Raw genomic sequence first — 27,652 nt, forward strand, 5'->3', positions numbered from 1 at the left:
CCTCCAGCCTCAGTCTCTTACACTGTATGATGCAGATTCATGCTGATAGGACAGCATCAGAGGCGGTGAGGTAGCACCACCTCAAGAGAATCGCTGATGCTGACATCCACTTGTCTAGTAAAGCCTAATTTTATTTTCATATTTAGAAAAAAGCTCATAACTATTAAAATAATAACATTTTTGGGACACAATTTTCACCACCATTATCAGTGTGACAGCGCCTATTAGATTAGCTAGGAGATAGGGAATTACTAAACTAGTGACAGATCCTCTTTAACATTTTTATTTTTATGTGAATGGTCGCACATAAAAAAAACTCAAAATATGTGTAAAGGATCTGCCAGGCACAGCTTCGGGGTTAACTTCCTCAGGTAATCAGTCTTCACCTGAGTCTATCTCTCTGAGACTGACTCCAGCTTCCACCACTCAGGCTGGCAGGCTTAGGAGTGGGAGAGCCTATCGCAGCCTGGCCAGACTCAGCTAGCTCCCGCCCTCTGTCTATTTATACCTGCCTTTCCTTTTCCTCCTTGCTTGTGATTCTTTCCGTGTGGTTTCCTGGCCCAGCTACAGCTCCTAACAATTTGATCCTGCTCCATTCTGACCCTGGCTTTCTGACTACTCTTCTGCTCTGCGTTTGGTACCTCGTGCTCTCCTGGTTTGACTTGGCTCATTCACCACTCTGTTGCTCACGGTGTTGCCCCTTTCCCTTTGCTTTATATTCCCTTGTATGTTTTGTCTCGTGCACTTACTGAGCGTAGGGACCGCCGCCCAGTTGTACCCCGTCGCCTAGGGCGGGTCGTTGCAAGTAGGCAGGGACAGAGTGGCGGGTAGATTAGGGCTCACTTGTCCGTTTCCCTACCCCTATCATTACAATATGTTTAAAAAACATATAATAAATATATAATAAAAACCTGATTTAAATAATATGTAATTTTCTGATAATACAATTCCCTCAACCACTTTGCAAGGAAAATGCATGTGTAATTTCCTACAACTGAAATCTCTTTCTGTACTGGGTCAAGGAACTTCACCAGGGGCGATTATCATAAATCTTCAAGACATTGAAATGCTACATGAAATAAAGAAACTAAAAGCTGCCCCCTTTACCCAATACTCATGAATTAATGAATATATTTAGATTAAGGTTAAGAATCTGAAGACACCGGGAATGACAGTTTACCAACCTACTTGTCAACAGAGATTATCACAACGGGCTTATGAGTTTCTGGGACATTGAACTAGGTTAGCATCATTCTTGAAAGTCTGCCCCACAAATTAAAAGGCTGGTGAAACCCAAGAACATTACAGTTGCCTATTTGAGCTGGAATAATATTTTATTATTCTATCGAGCTTATTCTAGTTTATTTTTGTAAAGAAAATTAGCACATATATGACCAAAATCCGTAATTAGAATGTTAGTTGTATCTCTGCATTTAAATGAAGAGATACAATGTTTACTTTGGAGAGAAACAAATCTTGACCCATTGTTCTGGCATGGCGCATTTTAGTCGTAATCGTTTACATTCCACAATAAGAAAAATTTCAACAATGAAGAACATTTTCATTAATAATTAACAATCATGTTAATTATTGTTACAAGTTCTTCTTATTGTGAGCAATGTGCCATTATAGTTACTGGCTGCATATACTTTATGGATCTCAGATTAACCAAAAATGTTGAAGTTTTCAATTTTGAAATGGTCTATTCTGAACCTTACTGCTGGGTAGAACATTGATTTCATTATCTTTTATAGAAAACCCAATGTCTGCTTTATTTCTGTCCCGTTTTCTGACTACAGTAAATGTAATGGTAGGAATTTTTATGCCCTCCACTTTTGGAAGATTTATAAGGCAGATTAAAAATGCAGCAGTTTTCCTGAAGCAGATCTGATAACAGCATAAGTATTTAATAGCAGCAATTATTGTCACAGATTTTTTTCTGTGAAGCTTTGAGTGCTTTGGATTGTATTTTCTTAATGTGAGCAGTATAAAGCGAGGAGACACATTGGAAAATAACCTTGAAATACATCATGGGCAAACATCCAGTCCGAAAATAGCCAGAGGACAGCATAGTTTAAAAAAAAAAAGAAAGGGATGCAAGATTATTGCCCTTATTTTTCTTGTTCTTTTGTCCCAATGCCAGAGCACCATATCATGGGAGATATTACCACAGCCTGCACTGACCGGGCATGTCCAGTGAGAGAATGAACTGGGCATGATCATATCTGTGCCAAGTGATCTGAGAAAATATAGCTGCATTTAGTTTCACTCATTGCGCATTATATCGGCCAAGTTATTTTGTACTTGATAACATCATCTTGGCTCAGTTTAACCGGTTTATAGGAACTGGGGGAGTCCGACGAATTAAAATGAAGGGAATCGACCACACAGTTTACTGACCTACTCCACACCCAAGGTTATATGTTTTTTTGCTATTAGAATTTGGATTATATCCTGATTTTAGAATCACTTAGTCTTAAGTAAGAAGAATCAGCTACCTTACTGACGTCGGGCCAAGGGAAAACAACCAGAACGAGCCTAAAACCCACAAAACCGAGGTAAGGGGGAATTTAAGGTTACTTAACTGAGCTATGCGCATAGGGATTATAATTATATCATGTACAGAGTATGATTACTTCCTATGATGTTTCAGCTTTCATCTATTATAGAATATTCACTACTAAATAATTCTTACATTGTAAACAGAGCAAACAAGGGGAGGAAAGAAGCTCTGCATGCAGCACACAGTGATATGTTCTAGAGAGTACATGTCTCCCAGTAGAGGAAAAGGAGCATAGATTTACACTGCTGGGTAGTGGGGAAGATCCACAGTCTCACTATAAAGATTTAGTTGTGTCTATCCTATCTATCTATCTATCTATCTATCTATCTATCTATCTATCTATCTATCTATCTATCTATCTATCTATCTATCTATCTATCTATCTATCTATCTATCTATCTATCTATCTATCTATCTATCTATCTATCTATCTATCGTGTAAATATGAATTATTACTGCTGCTTCTGTATGTAAATCCACCAGCCTTTTGTATAGGATCTTTAGGGTTTTCATATACCTCTTTCTTGCTGTGTATAACTGTTTTACCAATTGTTGTCTGTGATCTCAAGGAAATTCTTTAACATTTCAGCTTATTTTTAGTTAATTAGTTTACATGTGGAATTGTAATTTAAAGCAAATCGTGACATTTTATGTAAACATATGTACTTTTATATACTGTAGGCAGATTTATAAATTTGCCATAGCTTTAAAACTGGAGTAATCCAGAACACTCATAGGATGATGTGCTCCATATTTATCAAACTGATGTGATCATTTTTACATTTGGCTTGTAAGGGTATGTTTATACGCAGCAGATTTCATGCAGAAATTTCAGAAAATCCATTCCATACAACTGAATAAGGTATTTGTTTTTGCAGCCTGTGCATGAATTTCTGCAAACCCCATTCAGATAAATGGGACCGTGTCAGAAAATGTCGGCAACATTTTTTGCCATGTGTGAACTTACTCTTATTTGCAACTGGTGGAAAATATGTATGGATCTGTTAAAACAGGATATTTCTTTACATAACTGGTGCACATGCAGCGTTGGACTGGGATGGGGACCACTGGGCATCTCTGGCCGTCCGTGTGCCAGAAATGTAAACCTACTCCAGCTACGAGTTGCGCTATTATTTATCTATTAAGCTCACCCACTTTTTATAAAAATTATGTGATCAATGAAAACGGCGCAAAACTCACAATTTGTTCATCAAATTTTCTACGCCAGAAAACTGGCATAGAAAAGTTAATAGATTCCCCCATCATCAATAATGTCTAATGGGTAATTTGTTAATCAGATCACAAAAAAGCACCTGGGCCCACCAAAGCTTTCTCTGGTACTCTGGTGGTCCAGTCCAACCCTGAGAACATGCATGGTAGGTCATACCTGGTGCGGAGCTTGTGTCTTTTTTTTTTTATATTAGTCATTGTGAGACATTTTAGAGAATATGTCACAGAAATAAATGACCGTTTTAAATAACACAAAAGCCCCTCTTCATAGAACGTTTTGACAATTGTTTCCTCATGTGCACACTTAATGTGTTGTAAACAGCAGTCATGTTTCTATCATATGTGTGGCTTCTTTAGGAAGGAAGAATGATTATTACTTTATAGTCAGTGTGTGTCACTGGGATATGTACGGAGATACATTCAGTTTAGATTGTACAAAGGTATTCCAAAAGTGTGTCCTTTTGGCATGCATCTGGATACTTTTCAGGTTACTAAAAAGCAAGGTGACCACACTTTATAGAATCATGAAAAACGTATTTAAAGTATGCTGGTTTTCTTTCGTGTTTTTATTTTTTATAATGGTAGTCAAAGGCATTTGGTTCCAAACATATAGGTAAATAATTGCATAGGTTATGTTTGGATCTAATTGAAAAAAATATCTTCAGTTGTACTTTTGGTATGTAAATGTGACAGATTTTTTTCTGTATATATTTCTTTTGCTTTCGAAAAAACATGTACTGTATGTCTGATATGTGATGTTAGGTGGACCTACCCTCAACTACATAATAAAGTTTGCTGTTATCATTGCATGCACAGGTAATATTATCAACTAGGACTAATAGCTTATTTGTGATTGAAGTTATTGAAATAATCCAATAAAATTGGTTAAATAAAGCCATTGTTCCTCCCATGGGCCTGTCCAACCCTGGGTTAAGAGGCTATTTCTTACAGAATACATATCAATTTGTTTTTTCGCTAGAAAAGTAGAATTAACTAATGATGGTGAATTACTGCGTCAGCAGCAAACAATCCAGGAAGTTACATGCAACTGCCAGTAATATACTTCTCACATTTAGGTTTCTGCCAGCAGAAGGTGTATTGTAGGAATGTGTGGAGGTGTGTATATGGGTACAGTGGGAGAGACGCTGCTGTAACTAAAGGGTGGAGCGGAGAGGGAGACTGCAGGGACATTTGTTTTAACTACTTGGGCAAAAAAGGGGGAGACTGCTGTGACAACTGAGGAAAGAGAAGGCTGTGTCTATTTGAAGAAGCAAGAGGAACCGCAGTGACTTTTTGGCTTGACTACTTTTGGGGGACTGCTGTGACTAATGGAAAAGAGAGAGGGGGACACTGCTGTATACCTTGGGGAAGAGGGAAGGCACTACAGCGGTTACTATTTTATTTTTATGGGAGGGTACAGTTGCACCTATTGCTAAGAGGGAGAACTACTGTTTGCAACTGATGTGTAAAGCCATGGTTCACAAATCTGGTTGAAGTTTGTGTTTTTTTTATTTAAAAAAAAAAATGAAACAGGTCAGGGAAATGTTCATGGTACTGCTTTTTGCTGTACACTACTCTATGTAAAAACTGCAAGTTAGTTGACTAAGGTACCAAGCATTCTATAACTATAGGCTCCTCACATGTAACTCCAGCACTGATAGTAACACACTAGAGAGATTACAAAGTTCTGAATTCTCTCCTATAGGCATCAGCAACAGGGCTGGCTTCAGGTTTATGTGGGCCCTTGGGCGACACTAACTTACTGGGCCCCTTTGCCGGTGAACTCACGGCAGCAGTAAAATGGCAGAAAACTTAAATTTGTGCCCCCATTTATATGTTAGACCCTGTTTATGACACAATCAAGAACTTAGGCCCCCTGTTTGTACCCCCATAAATTTAGTGCCCACTGTAGATAGTGCCACACAGTCCCCTCTCCCAGGTAATGCCACACCACCCCCTCCCTGGTAGTGCCACACAGCCCCCCTCCCAGGTAGTGCCACACAGCCCCCCTCCCAGGTAGTGCCACACAGCCCCCTCCCAGGTAGTGCTACACAGCCCCCCAGCCAGGTAGTGCCACACAGCCCCCCAGCCAGGTAGTGCCACACAGCCCCCCCTCTCAGGTAGTGCTACACAGCCCATCCCCCAGGTAGCGCCACACAGCCCCCCTCCCTTGTAGTGCGACACAACCCCCTCCCTGTAGGTAGCGCCTTTGGGGCTCCCTCTAGGAGTGGAATCTCTAACCAGAGCATTGTCGATGCTCCGGCCGGAGATTCCTCTTCAGGAGTAGCCCCTGACGTCACTGTCCATATATGGACAGTGATGTCAGGGGCAACCCCAGAGCCATATTCCTGGGCAGAGCGCTACTAGCACTCTGCCTGGGACTCCTGCTCTGCTCCTGACTTCACTGTCCATATATGGATAGTGATGTCCGGAGCATAGCTGAAGTCCCGGGCAGAGTGCTAGCAAGGGTTCTGCTCCGGTATTCTGGCTCTGGGGAAGCCCCTGACATCACTGTCCATATATGGCTAGTGATGTCAGGGGCAATACCAGAGCCAATTTCCCAGGCTGAGCATTACTAGCACTCTGCCTTGGACTCTGGTCTGCTCCTGACATCATTGACAACAATGATGTCAGGGGCTTCCCCAGAGATGGAGTCCCGGGCAGAGCTGCTTCTAGCGCTCTGCCTGGGACTCCATCTCTCCTCCTGGCATCACTGTCCATGTATGGACAGTGATGTCAGGAGCCACCCCAGAGCCGGAGTCCCAGGCAGAGCGCTATTAGCACTCTGCCTGGGAGTCTGTAGCCTAGTAAATGGCAGAGTAGGGAGTTACCTCCCTGCTCTGCCATAGCATTCAATAGTCTCTATGTCCCAGGGATGCAGATACTATTGAATGTGGCGTCGCTACCGCTGTAGCAGCCATAGTGGCTTTTAGCATGGCCATGGGGCCCCTCATGCCGTGGTCCCCATAGCAGCCACTATGGCTGCTACAGCAGTAGTTACGCCGTCTATTATACAGGGGCTCCCTCTAGAAGCAGAATCCCGTCGGCAACACTCTGGCCGGGGATTCCACTCCTGGAAGAGCCATGACGGCAGCGGCAGCACCCGGTAACTGAGTGGAACCCCCAAAGGGTAGTGGACCCACGGCACTTGCCCGGGTCCTGACCAGCAATGTAAATCTTGCCTTGCCATTTACTTAGTTGTAAAAGAAGTAATGCTGTGTGGGAGCTTTGAATTATTGTTAGCTGCACATTTTGCAATCATTGTAGAACAGCACCTACTGGACTAACAGACTGCAGTAATGCGTTGGATGTAAACCAGACACTTGGTCCAAGAACAGATTGGCCAGATATTATCCAGTTTGGCTGCCTATGATGTGTCCAAACAAACTCAAGCTCTCATCCCCATACTATATATTCCGGGCTCAGAAGTCCTGTAGGTGGTCCGACTCAGTGACTACTGTCTCTGCATGCACACTCATACAGGGAAGGCTGTCAATACTTAAAGAGGCTCTGTCACCAGATTATAAATGCCCTATCTCCTACATAATCTGATCGGCGCTGTAATGTAGATAACAACAGTGGTTTTTATTTTGAAAAACGATCATTTTTTACCAAGTTATAATTTTTTTTTAGATCAAATCAGCACTGCCAGCGGTGACTGGAAGCAACTTATCTGTCTATTGAATCAAATATGCACGCACAGCTAATCTGAGTATGCATGTTTATGGTGGAGTCGGGAAGGATAGCTGTCGGCCAACAGGTACAATATCTCATCTGTATGGCCAGCTTTAGTAATACCCCAGCAGTAATCTCTATGTATTGACTCTTGTGCAAGCCAAGACTTTGCAACTGATGCACCCATAACCAATCCTTTGGCTTTTGTTTTATTGCCATACAGTGCTTGGATAAGATAGAATTACTGCTGATATTATGTATTATTATTCACTCTTTTTGTTGCCCTGAGGTACTCATTTGTAAGGAGCAGTGTATTGTGATTAACTAAATGGATCCACCTTAAATTATATCGTATTTTATACTTATATAATTTAACATATACAATACATGTTTAATTGGATTTTTCTTTATACCAGCCTATCTAATCATAGCAGTGCCCCAAAAGTGGCGTCCCAGGTCTCCAACCTATCCATAGAAACACAGATTCTAGCTGTAATGCTTGGGGGTAGGGAAACGGACAAGTGAGCCCTAATCTACCCGCCACTCTGTCCCTGCCTACTTGCAACGACCCGCCCTAGGCGACGGGGTACAACTGGGCGGCGGTCCCTACGCTCAGTAAGTGCACGAGACAAACAGACAAGGGTACACAAAGCTAAGAGAAATGGGGCAGTTGCCCACGGCAACACCGTGAGCAACAAGAGTGGTGAACGAGCCGAGTCAAACCAGGAGTGAACGAGGTACCAAACGCAGAGCAGGAGAGTAGTCAGAAAGCCATGGTAAGTATGGAGCAGGATCAAATAGTCAGAAGCTGTAGCTGGGCCAGGAAACCACACGAGAAGAATCACAAGCAAAGGAGGAACAGGAAAGGCAGGTATAAATAGACAGAGGGCGGGAGCTAGCTCCGTCTGGCCAGGCTGCGATAGGTTCTCCCACTCCTAAGCCTGCCATCCTGAGTGGTGGAAGATGGAGTCAGTCTCAGAGGCATAGACTCAGGTGCAGACTGATTACCTATGGGCGTATACACAGAAGTTGTGCCTGGCAGTTCTTTTACACTAGCCCCATTAGTTTAGTTGGGAGCTAAATGGTAGTACTTGAAAGGAGAAGGAGAAAGGGGGTACAACCACAAAATTTGCAAATGCACTATAATACATAAAACAAAAACCAGCAAGACCCAAATAAAGTTAAATGATAATATATACAAATATTATCAAGTGTGATGAGTACACAGCCCTGATGTAGGATTTTGAGGAAATATAATGGGTTTTAACGTGTTTCCCCTGTCTACAGCATTTTCATCAGGGAACCTAGAAATCACTCATATCACAAATAAACAAATGGTATCAATAAAAGACCAAAGCTACATATAATAGAAGTGGTCAAAGCAATAAACAGAATTAGGTGGCAAGTAGAAAGTCATAGTTCAATGGATACTGTTAGGCTATATTCAGACGGACGTGTGCGAAATCGGCCGTGAAAAACATCAGATTTGTACCCGTGTGGGACCCGTTTTCAGGGATCCCCGATAGATTTGAGTCTATTGATGGATCCGTGAAAACGGACAAAAATAGGACATGTCCTATTTCTTCACGGGCCCTTCATACGGGCCGTTAAAACAATGGCTGTGTAAACAGCCCCATGGAAATACATGCAGCTGTATGACGGGCGTTAAAAAAATGGCCGTCACATGGGCTATTTATAAGTTCGTCTGAATATGCCCTTTTGGATCTTATGCAGCACGTCGACCAGCACTAATTTGCTCCATTCAAGCTTTTGCTCGTTCAACGGTTGATCACTGCCTTGTTTACATGGGCCATGATAGGGAACGACTATTCATACGAACATTGTCTCGTGTAAAAGGGCCTTACTCACAACCCCTGTCGGCATGCCCGACTAAAACTGCAAATGAGAAGTAGTCCATAACATTGGGAGCCAGCCAATCTAAATGGAACCCGGTTGCAGTGCTTGTTGAAGTGCAGAAACACCAAACTTCTCTGCTCTATTTAAAGTTCCCAGCGTAGCCAGATAGCCCCCCACCTTCTGTGCATGTGCCAAAGCTTTGTAATGGAGACTACTACTGTCAGATGGAAATAAGACGAGAACAGCAGCTGCGCAGAGGTGCATCTCTGACGTCAATGGAGTGCCTCTGCACTAAGGCAGCAAATGTGCCTATGTAAGTGACTGATGTCAGTGTGTTGCCGTCGTCATGGCAACCACCGACAACACATCGCAGTTTTAGAGGTACAAACCATGATGCCTTCTTATGTCTGGTATACTTAATGCCAGTGATTATCCATGAACCAGACAAAGACAATAGAACCAGTACGGGTCCTATTACACCGGTCAATTTTAACCGTAACAATGAGCACCGACCGATGAGACAGCTCGTTGTTCAGAGCGCATTTGCTCCTTTCACAAGGAGCTATGTATGGGGATGAGCGATAGTTACTACGATCGCCCGTCCCCATGCATTACCATCATGTCAGCAGCACATCTCCCTGTTTGCACAGGGAGATGTGCTGCTGACAACGATAATATTTTATGCTGTATAAACGATACGATCAGCCAATGTATGACGGTTTGCTCATTCATCGGCTGATCGTTGCCCTGTTTACACACATACGAATGTAAAAGGGCCTTGAGTCTCCAGGCTGTCATTTCGACTGTACAGAAGCGGCCCGCTGAGCAGATACTAAACGTACTTGAACCATAAAAGATTGATGTATCAATGGATAAAAAGCCAAAGCATAAATTAATAATGGAAGGAAAGATAATATATAATAAATGACTAAAGTTGATAAACTATTTAGCAAATAAATACAAGTTGAAACACTGATCTATAAATTAGATACAAATAAGGCTAACAATAGTCGGCAAACACCTGCGTAAATATGTAATTAAGCAGACAAATAGGGATGATACCTAAATACGTTATTTGAGATACAGAATGATATAGAGATTAAATTGCGATGTACCTCCAATCATCAAGTATACAATCCTATTTATAACTATGTAAATAGAAGCAAGCTAGTTTTGCAGTAAGGACCCATTCACACGAACGTGAATCTCGTCCGTGTGCTGTGCATGGAAATCACGCACAGCACACGGACCCATTGATTTCAATGGGGCTATTCACACATGCAGGAGTTTTCACGCAGTGAGAGTCCGCTGCGTGAAACTCACTGCATGTCCTATATTGGTGCATTTTCACGCAGCTACTCGCCCATTGAAGTCAATGGGTGTGTGAAAACCACGCACAGCACATGGATGCACATCAGTGTGCTGTGCGTGATTTACACAACAATTCCATAAAAAAAAAAATTTGCTTTGCGAGTGCATGAAAAACGCATACCACTCGCAAAGCACAGATGCAATAATGCAACACACACGAACGTGATTTATGCGTGTTTTTTTACGCGCGAAAATCTGTCACCCTCGTGTGAATGTAGCCTTAGAAGGAGGCTAAGGAAAATTACAAGGTATAAAAAGTTAAATCTAATGTGGGAATCAAATAAAGGAGGTAAAGGACAGGAGGTCATTAAGTGGGGGTGTTGTGTGGCACTATACTAAGTGGGGGGCTGTGTAGCACTATACTAAGTGTGGCACTATCTACTAGGGGGGCTGTATGGCACTATGTACAATGGGGAGGGCTGTGTGGCGCTATCTACAGGGGGCACAAAGGGGGCACGGTTACTGAGGGGCACTTTTATTGCGTCGCGTGCTGAGGGATCATTATTACCATCTGGGGCACTGTGGATTACAAGTTTGTTTAGAGCAGGGACAGGCACTGTAGCTCCCTCGGGAGAGGAGAGAGCAGGCCGAAGGAGGAGTGCTCCGACGCTCCTTCATGACGTCCCAGAGCAGAGGTTATATTAGCGCTCTGCTCCGGGACTCCTGCTCTGAGGGCGCCCCTGTCATCACTGTCCATATATGGACAGTGATGTCAGGAGCAGAGCTGGAGTCCCAGTCAGAGTGCTAGAAGCGGCTCTGCTCTGGGACTCAAAGCTGGGGAAGCCCCTGACATCACTGTCTTTATATGGACTATGATGTCAGGAGCAGAGATGGAGTCCCAGGAAGAGCGCTACTAGCGCTCTGTCCGGGACTCCGGCTCTGGGCTTGCCCTTGACATCACTGTCCATGTATGGACAGTGATGTCAGCGGCTTCCCCAGAGTTCCGGAGCAGAGTCTATACTAGTGCTCTGCTCTGGGACTCCGGCTCTGGGGTTGCCCCTGACATCACATTCTGGTCCAGGAGTATCCTCTGATGTCAGTGTCTATGGACAGTGATGTCAGGGACTCCTCCAGCAGAGGAATCCCTTTCCTAAGCATCGGCAACGCTCTGGCTCGGGATTCCACTCCTAGAGGGAGGGTGCGTGTTTATGGCACTATCTATAGGGGGTGTGGGTGTGTGTGTCAACTATCTACAGTGGGCACTGTGGCACTATTTACAGAGGGTACAGTAGCATTATCTACAGAGGGCACTGTGGCATTATCTACAGAGGGCACTGTGGCAGTATCTACAGAGGGCACTGTGGAATATCTACAGAGGGCACTGTGGCAGTATCTACAGAGGGCACTGTGGCATTATCTAGGGGGTATGTGGCATTACCTACAGAGGGCAATGTGGCATTATCTACAGAGGGCACTGTGGCTTTATCTACAGTGGGCACTGTGACACTATCTAAAAAGGGGCTGCCCAATCTTGATATTCTTGTGTCTGCCAAACACTGCCAACGGAGCAACCAGACTGCATTTAGCGACACTTAAACTGGAAAACTGGATTGTTAAAATAAGCACGTTTAAACCTAGCGCTATTATTATAGTAATGTAGTATTAGTATAGTAATGTAGTATTGTTACATTAATGTAGTATTATAGTAAAGTAGTATTGTTATGGTAATGTAGTGTTGTTATAGTAATGTAGTATAATTATAGTAGTGTAGTATTATAGTAATGTAATATTTTTATATTAGTTTGAATAACTAATTGATTAACAATAGTTTTGTATAGCATCAAATTTGAAAGTAATGCGGCCCGTGAACTTCAAATTTTTTCTATGTGCGGCCCATTTACCCAGCCGAGTTTGAGACCCCTTGTTTAGAGGATGGGGTATAGGTGGGGAGGGTGCTTGAAAAGCGAGAAACCAACATGTCTGTGTGTCAAATTCTGCAGAGACGAGTCGTGGCTGAAATAAGTCATCACAGTGGTCTGAGCCGGATGGAGAAAAAAAGGGAAAGTGAATGACTCTAATCAGAGAAAACACCACCTGTGAGTCACAGGATATAAATGTGCTGTAATCACTTATATCGTCTGCAGAGCTCCTGTGTATAACTGCCATCTACCACTATATGGTCAATACATGGTGGTAATATTGGTCTTTGTATAGTGTTTTTTATTCAGAAACGGTATGGGGGTATTTTTCAGTCACTATGTGGTTATGGTGTGGAGTTATTATTTAGTAACAGTATAGAGGTATTGTTAAGTCACCATGTGGTTATGGTGTGGAGGTATTATTCAGTAACAGTATGGGGGTATTATTCAGTCACTATGTGGGTACAACAGTCTTTGGGACTAGCAATGCCACGAGGGCCTGCGCATCCAAGCAACAAAGAGGGGGCGGGTTCAGGTGAAATACTTGCCCTAGGGCCCATGGTCTTTGTAGAAGTAAGCTTTCTCTACTATGTAAAAACAGAGCTGTCTGGAGCAAGCATCAAGCATGCCTCCCAACCATCCTGAATCCAGAAGGACAGTCCCAGATTCGGGCCAGTTATCCCATCTGGCTGGCGGCATATCCTGGGTTCAACTGTATCTTCATCCTCAAGAATCCAATAGAGGAGAAGGAGCCATCAACTTCCTGCTCCACCATTCACTATGTAATATTAACCTTGAGCGACGTGGCCTCACTGAGCATAGATCGGGGGAGAAGAGCAGCTGAGGGATCTCCTCTACTCGTCGTGGGAACAGGGCTAGGTGAGTATTTATTTCATTATTTTTGTTATGCACTATGGGGGACATATTGTGGGGAGGCACTATGGGGGCATTATATTGTGTGTGGGGCATTATATTGTGGGGCCACTATGGGGGCAATATACTGTGTGTGGGGAAGCACTATAGGGCATTATGATGTGTGGGTGCACTATGGGTGCATTATACTGTGGAGAGGCACTATAGGGGGCATTACTCTTTGTGAGGTGGCACAATGGGCGCATTATACTGTGTGAGTGTGTGTGTGTGTGAGTTTGTGTGTGTGTGTGTGTGTGTGTGTTTGTTTGGGAAAGCACTATAGGGAAATGAAACTGTGAGCTGGGCCACCTTGGGGGCATTATACTGTGTGGGGGCACTATGGGGGCATTATACTGTGTGTGGAGAGGCACTATGGGTGCATTATACTGTGTGTGTGGGGTACTATGGGGCATTATACTTTGTGGGGGTCATTATTGGCCATTATGCTGTGGGGAGGCATTATGAGGGTATTATACTGTGTTGGCTGAGCTGTGTGTGTGTGTGTGCGTGTGTGTGTGTGTGTGTGTGTTTGGGCGGGGATTGGGCTGGATGAGAGGTGTGGCTTAACATTGAACAAAATTTGTTGCGGCACGCATCGCGCGCCACAAAAGTTGTCCCGCTTTGCAATACTTGAAAGTGGGAAGGTATGCATTATTACATACAAAGATCTCCTGTTGTGCAGGTTCTTTACTGACTGTTAAGCTGATTCAAACTATGTTTTTTATAGAGTCGATAATGTTTTAAATATCTGAGGCAAGGCAAGACAGAAGTCCTTGTATTAGAACAGGTTCTTCTTTTTTTCGCAGTCTCGGTTACATTTTTATAGTCGAACAATTAACGTTAGATCATTTGATGTGCATGCCTCAGCCTGCTGCTCATTCACCCAGCTGGGATACAAAATCTGCTAAGGCCAGACTTCTTTCATGGAGCAATGGCTGCATCTGGATCTCAGGAGGAGAAAACAGACAGGCGTATAACACAGGGACTGACTTGCTGACAGCACTGCTCCACCCCTCATTTTGCTCACAGCAAGAGATACCATCCTGGAATCGGTATTTACAGAAAAAAAGAACTTCAGCTGGAATTCTACAGGTAGGTGACCCTCACTGCAATGGTTAATAATACATAAGGTTTGGGAGATTGTCTTTTTAGGGCGTGGTACATTTACAATGAACGCCAGGAGTATAGTGTTCCTCTCCTGCCAGTTGTTTGATCTGTAACTAATTGTTTGGTAACAGGTATTATTGTGGGGATCACTGTACAATTTTATTTCCTATCTGTAATGTCTTCCTATGATCATTGGAAAAGCTACCATTAGTGTCTACTGCTAATGATGAGGATAGTAAACGTAGTAGGAAATATATACTAAAACATCATCATACAAGCGGTAATGCAAACATGAATGTTGACAAGCTGATAATTTACTATACAGAATAAAATAATAATTCTTAGACACATCTGTTAAGGATAACCCGAAGTCAAGAAATTCTGTCTTTCATATGCATTGTAGTTTACATGAAGTCATTCTATTTTACCACATTCAGACGTGGTGGATTTGTAGAAATTACAGTTCATTATAGGTGAAAAGGTTTTTTGAAACTCCATTCACATCCAGCAGTTTTATTGGCTACAGATTTCCCTCATATTTACGGCGTGGATTTCACCCACTGCAGATTTTGTAACACATGCAGATATGCAGCAAAATCTGTAGCAGAAAATTTCTACGTCCTGGACTCCTTTTAGGCTGGGTTCCCATGGTTCGGATACGCTGCATAAAACTATGCAGCGTATCCGACCTAGGACTCGCAGCACATTCCGTCCGAAAAAACGTCATGAGGACGCAGACAGAGTTGACACCAGCACATACCACCGGCTGCGAAGGACAGCGGGACACCGCTTGGAATCCGTGACTGTTCCGCAGAGTCCGGGACGTTTAGGAGGTATGATTTATAGCTCAGATGTTAGGGCATGTTCACGCGGCTTCTTTTCTGGAGTTTTTTTGGGCCGTAAACGGCCAAAAAACGGCACAAGAGTCGGAAGCAGAACGCTTCCAAACATCTGCCCATTGATTTCAATGGGAAAAACGGCGTTCTGTTACGATGGGCCGTCTTTTTCAAAATGGCCGCGTAAAAAAACGGCCGCAGAAAAGAAGTGCATGTCACTTCTTGGGCCGGTTTTGGAGCTGTTCTTCATTGACTCTATAGAAAAACAGCTTAAAAAATGTCCGTAAAAAATGCTGCGAAAAACGCGAGCTGCTAAACAAAGTCTGAAAATCAAGAGCTGTTTTCCCTTGAAAACCGCTCCATATTTTCAGACTTTTTTTGTTAAGCGTGAAAACATGCCCTAAGGGTATGTTCACACGTAGAGTCAAAAATTTCTCAAAATACGGAGCTGTTTTCAAGGGAAAACAGCCCCTGATTTTCAGAAGTTTTTTGAGCAACTCTCGTTTTTCGCTGCGTTTTCGCAGCCTTTTTGCTGCGTTTTTACGATCGTTTTTGGAGCTATTTTTATTGGAGTCAATGAGAAAACGGCTCCAATTACGTCCCAAGAAGTGTCCTTCTTTTGATGAGGCTGTAATTTTACGAGCCGTCTTTTGACAGCGACGCGTAAAATGACAGATCGTCGGCACAGTACATCGTAAAGCCCATTGAAAGTAATGGGCAGATGTTTGCCGACGTATTGGAGCCGTTTTTTCAGACGTAAAACGCCTCCATTACGTCTGAAAATAGGTCGTGTGAACCCAGCCTCATTGTGATGCTGCACTACCAACGGCATGCTGACACAGTGTTGGGACAACCTGCTTGTGGATTTGGGTTGTCCTAGATCTGATATTTTTGGCCTTCTGGAAAGACTAGTTTAGGTTGGGGTTACACACAAACTTTTTATCATGGGACAAATGCAACCTACATGAATAAAATCGGGGAGATGACATGTGAGATGCTATTAAAACTTGGAAAAAAGTTTGAGTGTAGCCTCATACACGTCTGTATTACGCCTCTATTTTGTACGGAGCCATCATAGGACTCTAAGGGCATGTGCACACGATAATGTCACTTACGGCTGAAATTATGGAGCTGTTTTCAGGAGAAAACAGCTCCTGAATTTCAGACGTAATTGCTCGTACTCGTGTTTTGCGAGGCGTGAATTACGGCCGTAATTTGGAGATGTTCTTCATTGAAGTCAATGAAAAACGGCTCAAATTACGTCCCAAGAAGTGTCCTGCACTTCTTTGACGACGCTGTTATTTTAAGCGCCGTCTTTTGACAGCGACGCGTAAAATTACAGGTCGTCGGCACAGTACGTCGGCAAACCCATTGAAATGAATGGGCAGATGTTTGCCGACGTATTTGAGCCGTGTTTTCAGGCGTAATTCGAGGCGTTATATGCCTCGTTTAAGCCTGAAAATAGGTAGTGTGAACCCTGCCTAAGGGTACGGCCACACGGAGCGGCCCTGACATGATTGCAACGCGGCCAGCAACCGCGCTGGCACTATGTAGGAGCGGCTGACAAATACCTCGTTAAGAGATATTCCAGTTACATGCGCATGCGCACTGCCGCTCCATTCATTCTCTATGGGAGCCCCGGAGATAGCCGAGTGCAGTGTTCAGGCACTGCCATAGAGAATGAATAGGTGGTAAGTTGTAATTTGCAAAATCGTGTGACAATAAAGGGTGTATTAATTCATGGCCGCATGATTTTGGAGATAAAGGGACGGTTTACATGCGGCCACTAACAGGCTATTTGACAGCCCCTCCGAACATGGTGTCGGCTCGGTTGTTAGTCGCGTTGTGACCGTGTCAGGGCCGCTCCGTTATCGCCCTACCCTTATAAAGGTGCATGGGGCTTCTATTGTACTTCCGTATTCCTCTAATTTTATATGGAGGTTTTCCTTTTGGATTCTGTACAAATCAGTCAGAAAAAAAATGGTGGCATGCTCCATTGGATTCTATACTTACAAAGGTATGCTCCCCTAGAAGATTTGATCTACGGGAGAATATCTCTGTACATATGGCACCTGACAAAACCTGTACAGCAGCACAAGGAGGCACGTACAGACTCCATGCATGCATTTCTGCCTTCTGCATGACCCTAAAGTCCCATTCACATCGCTGTATCATGGCTGCATTTTAGAATGTATAATATAAACCTAACAACCATAACACACGCATGGTTCTATGGCCATCTAAGTTTGATTCATAAGAACCGTGAGGGGCTGTAATATGACATAAAAGTGAAACTAGCCTTAAATGGGTTGTCCAGGAAAAAAGCAACCATGTTTTTCAAATCCCTTTAACGACCAGGCCATTTTGCACGTTAATGACCAAGGATTATTGTAAAGGATCTGCCAGGCACAGCTTCGGGGTTAACTCCCATAATTAATCAGTCAGCACCTGAATCTACATCCCTGAGACTGACTCCAGCTTCCACCACTCAGGCTGGCAGGCTTAGGAGTGGGAGAGCCTATCGCAACCTGGCCAGACTCAGCTAGCTCCCGCCCTCGGTCTATTTAAGCCTGCCCTTCCTGTCCCTCGGTGCTTGTGATTCTTTTCGTGTGGTTTCCTGGCCCAGCTACAGCTCCTTTTATTTTGATCATGCTCCATACAGACCCTGGCTTACTGACTACTCTTCTGCTCTTTGTTTGGTACCTCGCACACTCCTGGCTTGACTCGGCTCGTTCACCACTCTGGTTGCTCACGGTGTTGCCGTGGGCAACTGCCCCTTTCCCTTGCTTGTATTCCCTTGTCTGTTTGTCGTGTTTGTCGTGCACTTACTGAGCGCAGGGACCGCCGCCCAGTTGTACCCCGTCGCCTAGGGCGGGTCGTTGCAAGTAGGCAGGGACAGAGTGGCGGGTAGACTAGGGCTCACTTGTCCGTTTCCCTACCCCCCCGTCATTACAATTATTTTTTGTTTTCTCACAGTCACATTCTAAAGGCATGTTCATACGGAGCTGTTTTCAAGGGAAAAAGGATCCTAACTTTCAGACGTTTTTTAAGCCACTCGCGATTTTTGCTGCGTTTTTTACGGACGTTTTTGGAGCTGTTTTCAATAGTCTATGAAAAACGGCTCCAAAAACGTCCCAAGAAGTGACCTGCACTTCTTTTTCGCTGCCGCTTTTTTTACGTGGCCGTTTTTCAAAGCGACCGCGTAAAAAAATGGCCCGTCGGAACAGAACACCGTTTTTCCCATTGCAATTAATGGGCAGATGTTTGGAGGCATTCTGCTTCCGATTTTTCGGTCGTTTTTCGGCCATATACAACCCGAAAAATGGCCGAAAATAGGTCATGTGAACATACCCTCAGAGTCGTAATTTTATTTTTTTTTATTCCGTTGACATAGCTGTATAAGGGCTTGTTTTTTGTGGGACGAGTTGTATTTTTCAATTGCACTATTTTTGGGGGCTTATAATATATTGATTAACTTTTATTAACTTTATTTTAGGAAAGATTTCACTATGCGGCATAAATAACATGTTACCTTTATTCCATGGGTCAGCACGATTACGGGGATACCAAATATGTAAAGGTTTTAAGTTTTCCTACATTTGCAAAATAAAAACCCTTTTTAAAAACAAAATTACTTGTTTTTGCATCGCCACATTTCAAGAGCCGTCGATGTAGCCATATGTGGGCTTCATTTTTGCGGGACAATGTGTAGTTTTCATTGGTAGTATATTGGGGTACATGGGACTTATTGATTAACTTTTATTTTAATTTTTTATGGTGGGAATGGGAGAAAAGGAGTTTTGCCATTGTTTTTTTGCGGTTTTTTTTGGACACCGTTCACCCGGCAGTTTAATTAACTTTATTGTTTGAGTTGATGCAATTGTGGCAATACCATATATGTGTATGTATTATTTTTTCTTTACACTTTTACAAAATAAAACCATTTTTGGGGGAAAAAAAGGGTTTTATTTTATTTTTTACTGTAATCTTTTTTTTTTTTTTCTCATAAAGTCCATTTAACTGTTTTACTTTTTTTTTTTGTCCCACTAGGGGACTTCACCATGCGATCTGCTGATCGATTATACAGTGAAGGAAATAAGTATTTGATCCCTTGCTGATTTTGTAAGTTTGCCCACTGTCAAAGACATGAACAGTCTAGAATTTTTAGGCTAGGTTAATTTTACCAGTGAGAGATAGATTATATAAAAAAAAAACAAACAGAAAATCACATTGTCAAAATTATATATATTTATTTGCATTGTGCACAGAGAAATAAGTATTTGATCCCCTACCAACCATTAAGAGTTCAGCCTCCTCCAGACCAGTTACACGCTCCAAATCAACTTGGTGCCTGCATTAAAGACAGCTGTCTTAAATGGTCACCTGTATAAAAGACTCCTGTCCACAGACTCAATTAATCAGACTGACTCTAACCTCTACAACATGGGCAAGACCAAAGAGCTTTCTAAGGATGTCAGGGACAAGATCATAAACCTGCACAAGGCTGGAATGGGCTTCAAACCCATAAGTAAGACGCTGGGTGAGAAGGAGACAACTGTTGGTGCAATAGTAAGGAAATGGAAGACATACAAAATGACTGTCAATCGACATCGATCTGGGGCTCCATGCAAAATCTCACCTCGTGGGGTATCCTTGATCCTGAGGAAGGTGAGAGCTCAGCCGAAAACTACACGGGGGGAACTTGTTAATGATCTCAAGGCAGCTGGGACCACAGTCACCAAGAAAACCATTGGTAACACATTACGCAGTAATGGATTAAAATCCTGCAGTGCCTGCAAGGTCCCCCTGCTCATAAAGGCACATGTACAGGCCCGTCTGAAGTTTGCAAATGAGCATCTGGATGATTCTGAGAGTAATTGGGAGAAGGTGCTGTGCTCAGATGAGACTAAAATTGAGCTCTTTGGCATTAACTCAACTCGCCGTGTTTGGAGGAAGAGAAATGCTGCCTATGACCCAAAGAACACCATCCCCACTGTCAAGCATGGAGGTGGAAACATTATGTTTTGGGGGTGTTTCTCTGCTAAGGGCACAGGACTACTTCACCGCATCAATGGGAGAATGGATGGAGCCATGTACCGTCAAATCCTGAGTGACAACCTCCTTCCCTCCACCAGGACATTAAAAATGGCTCGTGGCTGGGTCTTCCAGCACGACAATGACCCGAAACATACAGCCAAGGCAACAAAGGAGTGGCTCAAAAAGAAGCACATTAAGGTCATGGAGTGGCCTAGCCAGTCTCCAGACCTTAATCCCATTGAAAACTTATGGAGGGAGCTGAAGATCCGAGTTGCCAAGCGACAGCCTCAAAATCTTAATGATTTACAGATGATCTGCAAAGAGGAGTGGGCCAAAATTCCATCTAACATGTGTGCAAACCGCAAACCTCATCATCAACTACAAAAAAGTTCTGACTGCTGTGCTTGCCAACAAGGGTTTTGCCACCAAGTATTAAGTCTTGTTTGCCAAAGGGATCAAATACTTATTTCTCTGTCCACAATGCAAATAAATATATATAATTTTGACAATGTGATTTTCAGTTTTTTTTTAATATAATCTATCTCTCACTGGTAAAATTAACCTAGCCTAAAAATTCTAGACTGTTCATGTATTTGACAGTGGGCAAACTTACAAAATCAGCAAGGGATCAAATACTTATTTCCTTCACTGTATAATGCTTTGGCATACTTAGTATACCAAAGCATTATTGTCTGTCAGTGTAAAACCAGAGGCATGTCCTAATAGGCAGTTGCTGAAGGCAGACCTGGGGCCCTTTGTTAGGCCCCCCGGCTGCCATGGAAACCCAACGGTGCTCTGCGATTTCTTTGCGGGGGCGCCAATGGGGTGAAGATGCCGCTGTCGCTATTGACAGCGGCATCTCTTGGGTTAAACTGCCAAAATCGGAGAGCGCTTCAATTGCGGCAGTTGGGGCAGGAGCCTGGCTTTGTATGGCAGCAATGCACCTGCCACTGATCGCGTGGGTACACTTGCAGTACCAACCCGATCAGAACTAACACCTGCTTGTGACGGATATATCCGTCACTTGTCGTTAAGGGTTTAAACAGAAACAAGGGAGATGCCATGAGCATCGGAAGTATGTATTCACTTAAAGGTAGTTAAGCCATAAAGTACACTTAAAGGGCCATCTGAATACGGAGACATGAATTGAATACTGTACTGCTGTTCTGATTTATACAATATTGATGCATTTCTTTAGTGTTTGTCCTTACATATGGCAAGATACAGGAAACCTACTTTTGACATTTATTTACTACATATAAATAATGTAACAATAATGATAGTTGTAAGGGTGCCCGTACATATAGCTGTGCCTGCCTTGCCGGCGAGAATCGGGCAGCATAAACTGCACTTGGTTTACCGCAAATTGACGCGATTTGACAAGGTAGTTTCCGGATTTAGGGCAAGTACATATTAAGCAAATGGCTTTTATGTACAAAGCCTGTACTTTCATACGGCCAAAAACCATATTGCAAAACGGTGCGACGCACAACCGCTACCTGTACAGGCACCCTAAAGGCCACTGGAAAATGACCAATTTGACACCTGACACCTTGTTTTTTTTAGAGCTGTGAGGGTGTTTGTGGTTTTTACTGAAGAAAGGTGTAATTGTTACTGATTAAAACCACAATACCAAAATAAGTCGAGACACATAATATATGTTTACTTTTTCTGCTGTACAAGCATAGGAACATGTGCAAGAAATATAAGTCAATTTGCGTAAAACTATAAACATAACGGGTACTTGAGACCATGTTTAATGACATTTCTGTCTGTGAAGGATGCATTATGGTTAGAGAGTAGCATGTGGCTCAGTGGTTATTTGCTTGTGGTCTTGAGTGATGAGGCGGTTAATGATAACATTCCTGGTGGTCCAGGGCAGTATATACTGCAGGACTCCTACCTCTTGCTCCTCCATCTGTAGCTGTAGGATGCTGTGGCACACAGACACTGCACCATCCGCTATCGGCCAATCACAAAGCAGCACAGACAATCATACAGTCTCAGTGATTGGTTGACTGGGAGGATGCAGTGTGTTTAATCTATGAGACTGTGAAGAATGTGAGCAGGGGGAGGGGCAAGAGGAGCAGGAAATTTGTTTTGAACCCCCTGTGAGCCCCCTTCCTCTTGGGCATCTGTGCAGCTCAACTAGCTATATGTCACGGACACTGGGTTTGTGGACCCACTAGGCCGCTCCGCCGTAGCGGGGAGGCAGCTGACCAGGTCACAGTCTATGTGAAAGTAAGATAGCAGACAGTAATGCTTAGGTACCTGAAATAGTCCGAACGGTGACTGTGGCTTCAGCACGGATGGAGGCAGGTGGGGAAAGTGGCGCCAGACGTGGCGGGCAGTATCCGATGAGCAGATAGCACTTGAACGTGGCAGATGGCACTTGACGTGGCAGATGGCACTTGACGTGGCAGATGGCACATGACGTGGCAGATGGCACTTGAACACGGGTAGGCACAGGAACAATGCGGAATACAGGAACGGTAACAGGGCATGGGTAACAGCTGGAACGGGAGACACTAAGGGACCATTTGCGAGACAGACAGGGAAAGACTAACAATGCTCAGGCAAGGATCAGAAGGGCTGGGGCATTCTTATAGGGCAGGGAATCACGTGGGTTAATGATCATTGTTTTCATGTGCGCACGCTGGCCCTTTAAGAGCGGGCGCGAGCGTGCGCGCGCACCCTACGGGACCCGGCCGGACGGAGCAGAAGTGAGCGCTGGCATCTCCTAGGAGGGAGACGGAGGCCAGCGCTCACAGATCCATGGCTGCGGGCGTCGGGAGGTGAGTGAACCCGACGGCCCGCGGCCATGGGCACTACACTATATAGTACGTGGCTCCAATGTGTCCATGAGGCCTAACTTTTAAAGCCAGAAGGCCTTGTAAGAGTAATGGACCAATACCAGCCTCCCTTCACCAAAGTTTCAAGAGACTTCCCATTAGCCAGTTTCCACCAAAGCTTTCACCAGGCGCCTGGAAAAATGGCCCCTAGAAGAAAAAGACATGGTGTTGTAGGAGCATAAGAAGTTTTATGGTCACACACACCTCATCAAATTACCAGTGAATGTTGCATAAAGGCCTGAAATGAAAAAAGTGCATAGTAAACAACTAGTTGGAGGAATAAATTAATAAATATGTATTGTGCATTATAGCTCGGTCAACTTTCTGGAATTATAATAATTAGCCCTATGGCTAATTTAAGGTAAAGATGACTGTGCTTAAAATTGTAAAGCGAAGTGCAGTGCAATTTGCCATAATAATCAGTGGGATTCCACACCATATGATTTTAAAAGGGTTCTCCACTTTAGACAATCCCTACTTGTTTGAAAGTTCCTTTGACAATAAACTGATCACAAAGTATCACACAATTGGGCCCCCCAGTGTTCAGTTGTGATCTGCGGGGGTGTAATGTCCGTGGCTGCAGCCTTCAGCTCCAATCCCCTCCAGACAGCCGCAACCACGAGTCGGCAAGCGCTGGCCCCAGCCTCCTCAGGAGACCCCAGCGCTTGCTTCCACTCACCTCAGCCGGATCCTGTAGCTCTTAAAAGGGCAGCGCGCGTACCGGACTTTTGATGAACTTTGACCCATGTGTACCCTGGACTATAAGAGGGGTCCAGCCCCCTGCTTCTATACCTGAGCGTAGTTGATGTTTCCTAGTTTGTTTATGTGATGGCCTCCTAGTGTGTTTCCTGTTCCTGTACCTGTTCCTGTTCCCTGTATTCCATACTATCCTGGTCGAGTGCTGTGCCAAAGTCGTGTCGTGCTGTGTTCCACGTCTGACCTGCTTCACCTCGCCTGACGTCCACCTGCTGCCTAGTCCTAGCCGAGCCTGCCCTGCTGCTGTCTGAGCTGCCACAGGTACCTATACGAACTATAGACATTCACCTGCGCCCTGTTGGCCAGCTGCCTTACCGCCAAGGCAGTACGGCTCAGTGGGTCCACAGACCCTTCGTGACAGGGGGAAACTATCAGTAAGGCCTTATGCAGAAGAACGTAGAATACATCCGTGTAACGATTCTATGGGGAATTGTGAAAACGGGACCCACACGAGGGCAACGCAGACGTGAAAAACAGTGGATTAAGTAGACCATTGGCCCTGGGCTGATACCCAAACTTGGGCCCCCCTTCTTCTCTGCCGCGCCGTGACTATTTTTTACGCCACCTTTTTGTGCAAGCATTAACAAATTGGTGTTAAGATTCCCCTTGTCAAAGGGCTGTGTCCCTACATACTGACAGTATCCAAACATCGCTGATTGTACAGGGACACATCCTCCTGACAAGGGGAATGGTAACACCCATTAGTCTATGAGTCCTGGACTGCACAAAGACTATTTGTGAAATACAAGTATTTTCTATAATAAACATGTCAAGAGAGGTGACAGATTCTCTATAAATCCAGTGACTCACAGGTGCTAGTAGTATTTTTTTCCTCTTTTTCTTCTCCATCTGGTCCAGACCTCATGACTTCTCCCGGCAATGACCCATTTCTGCAGAATTTGCCACCTAGATGTCTTCGGCTACTCACTTTTTCAACATTTCCACACATATAAACGAAGAGAAAATTCTCATGGTGCCACACACTGCGCCCCTAAATATAATAGCACCATACACTGCACCCCTGAATAAAATAGTACTAAACACTGTGCCCCTGAATATAATTGTGTCAAAGACTGTAAAGAACCACACACAGTGACCCCTATAGATAGTGCCACACACAGCCCCTCTATATAGCATCACACACACACACACACACACACACACACACACACCTAAAGATAGCGTCACACCCATCTATAGATAGCGTCCCACCCCCTGTAGATAGCACCACACACACCTCCCTGTAGAGAGCATCACACACAGCCCCCCAGTAGATAGCATCATACACCCCTGTAGATAGTGACACACACACACACACACACACACACACACACACACCCCTGTAGATAGAACACGGATACAATTGATACCGGGGCCTCCAGTTTTGTCGCAGTTTTGTCGTGATTCGCCGCAAAAATGTGACAAAACTGCGATGTGGCCTTTGGGCGGCCATGGGCCCCGCAGGAGCCTCGGGCCCCCGGAGGCTGTCCTTAACGGACATATGGGGATTCACCATTGGCATCATCCCTACCAATGGCTGTCTTCTTCCACTGATGAGTAAAGATGCTAAACTTGAGCTTCTGTATGTGCCCTTTTAATGGAGGAATGCAGAGAAGTTGTATAAGATTTTAATGTGGGTGCAGCAAATCTCAACAAGAGCAGTGTGAGATTTTTCTTCTACCATTACATGCGAGTCCCGGTGAAGCAAGCAGCTACTGTCTAGATGACTCATCCTTTTTAATAGGACACTAAGGAACAGTGGGAGATTAAAGACTGCAGCATCTTAGTTTAGAATTCTATCATATGACCTATTGTTTAGAAAAATACAGTCTTAAGGTACTTTTGGCCGCTTCAACAATCGCCGATCAACAAGACAGCCTGTTGCTCGGCGCTTATTTGCTCCTTTTACAAGGAGCTAGTATCCGGAGGAGTGCTCATTACTCCGCTCGCTTGTCCCCATGTATTTTAATCATGTCGGCAGCACGTCTCCCTGTTTGCACAGGGAGATGTGATGTCGACAACGATAATATTTTGCACATTTAAAACGATACAACCAGCAGATGGTCGAGCGTTTGCTCATTCATCTGCTGATCGCTGTCCTGTTTACACAGGGCAATTATCGGCAATGAGCGTGGTTCATCTGTACTCAAGGTATCTTTGGGATAATACATTTCTTAATATGTGGTATCCCTTTGTGGATATCAGTTGGGAGTTTTTTTCTTCAGTATGTACAGCTACAGTATACTACATTTCAATAAATTTGGTTTCTTTTTTTGTTGTTGCAATAAATGGAGTTGCGTTTGCTGCATATCCAGTAAAAAATAATTGCCGAAAGCAAATCTGTATTTAGATTGCTAGATAAACTCTCCAATATTTTCTTAAGTTGTCTTGTGATTTGTGTGCAAGTTTTGTTGTATTTTCTTGCTGCTCATTATGAACAGGAGGTTTGAGAACAAGCATAGATGGATTGTAGAAGGATAAGTGGCAGAAATGTAATGGGCCATAACAAGCCAGGGCTAATTTCATTTTTAAATACAAAAGTGTATGTTACTCAACTTTCCGTGTTCCATCGGTGGGTCCCTGCTGGCAGCCGTGGTGCTCCTGCCTCCACCCACCAGCCGTGTCTCATTGCTATGCAAATAGCCTCCCCACTCCTCATTCCAGCGATGATTTCTGGCCTGTGGCCACGGCTTCCTGACCCTCGCTGCACAGCGTTGCTATGGATAACTGCACTGCGGATGACATTAGCCCAGGCCTTTAAAGAGGAATCCAGCTGGCAACATTTTCCAAAACCAGTATACACGGAAGAGTGAAAACCTAAAGGGCAAGCCTATAGATAAAATCCAGGGAAGAAAAGAGTCAGGATGCCGGACTTGACTGCCTGTGCCTGGATACATGTGGTTACTATTGACTGCGGTATCTACGGGTATGTTCACACGGCCTATTTTCGGCCATTTTTCGGGCCGTAAACGCCCAAAAAACGTCAGAAAAATCGGAAGCAGAACGCCTCTAAACATTTGCCCATTGATTTCAATGGGAAATACGGCGTTCTCTTCCGATGGGCCATTTTTTTACGCTGCCGTTTTGAAAAACGGCCACGTAAAAAACGGCCGCGAAAAAGAAGTGCAGGTCACTTCTTGAGACATTTTTGGAGCCGTTTTTCATTGACTCTATAGAAAACAGCTCCAAAAACGGCCGTAAAAATGCTGTGAAAAACGCGAGTGGCTTAAAAAACGTCTGAAAATCAGGAGCTGATTTCACTCCATATTTTCAGACGTTTTTGAGTTTGCGTGTGAACATACCCTCAGAGTTTTAATGTCCAGTATCAAAGCTAGCTCAAGTTCTGGCCATTGCAGCATGGTGTCAGCTGTATGTTATAGCTGACACCTACTGCTGGTTGTTGCGTTCTCAACTCCTAAGCAATCCGTGCAATCCTTGTGCCATACATGCGCTTCACGCTAAGGTCCGGCCCGCCAGCACCATATATTTTACGCCGTAGGGCAGGAAGGGGTTTAGTAAGCCCTGATGACATAATCAGAAGCAGCCCAGTAATAAGCGTGCACAGCAAGAGTGCACAGAGACAGGAAGAGAAAGGTA

The 27,652-nt window shown here is 44.0% G+C and overlaps 1 protein-coding gene across 1 annotated transcript in view; it reads left to right on the forward strand.

Annotated features, from left to right (window-relative positions):
• Positions 1-2,226: 2,226 nt before the first annotated feature.
• The window catches only part of FGF1 (fibroblast growth factor 1), a 127,807-nt gene continuing 102,381 nt past the window's right edge, over positions 2,227-27,652 (forward strand). Inside the window, exon 1 of the mRNA XM_075859383.1 lies at positions 2,227-2,558. The gene's annotated coding sequence lies outside the window, so the exon portion shown is untranslated. The remainder of the gene's footprint in view (positions 2,559-27,652) is intronic.

Source organism: Rhinoderma darwinii, chromosome 3 (assembly GCF_050947455.1).
Source record: "Rhinoderma darwinii isolate aRhiDar2 chromosome 3, aRhiDar2.hap1, whole genome shotgun sequence".
NCBI lineage: Eukaryota > Metazoa > Chordata > Amphibia > Anura > Rhinodermatidae > Rhinoderma > Rhinoderma darwinii.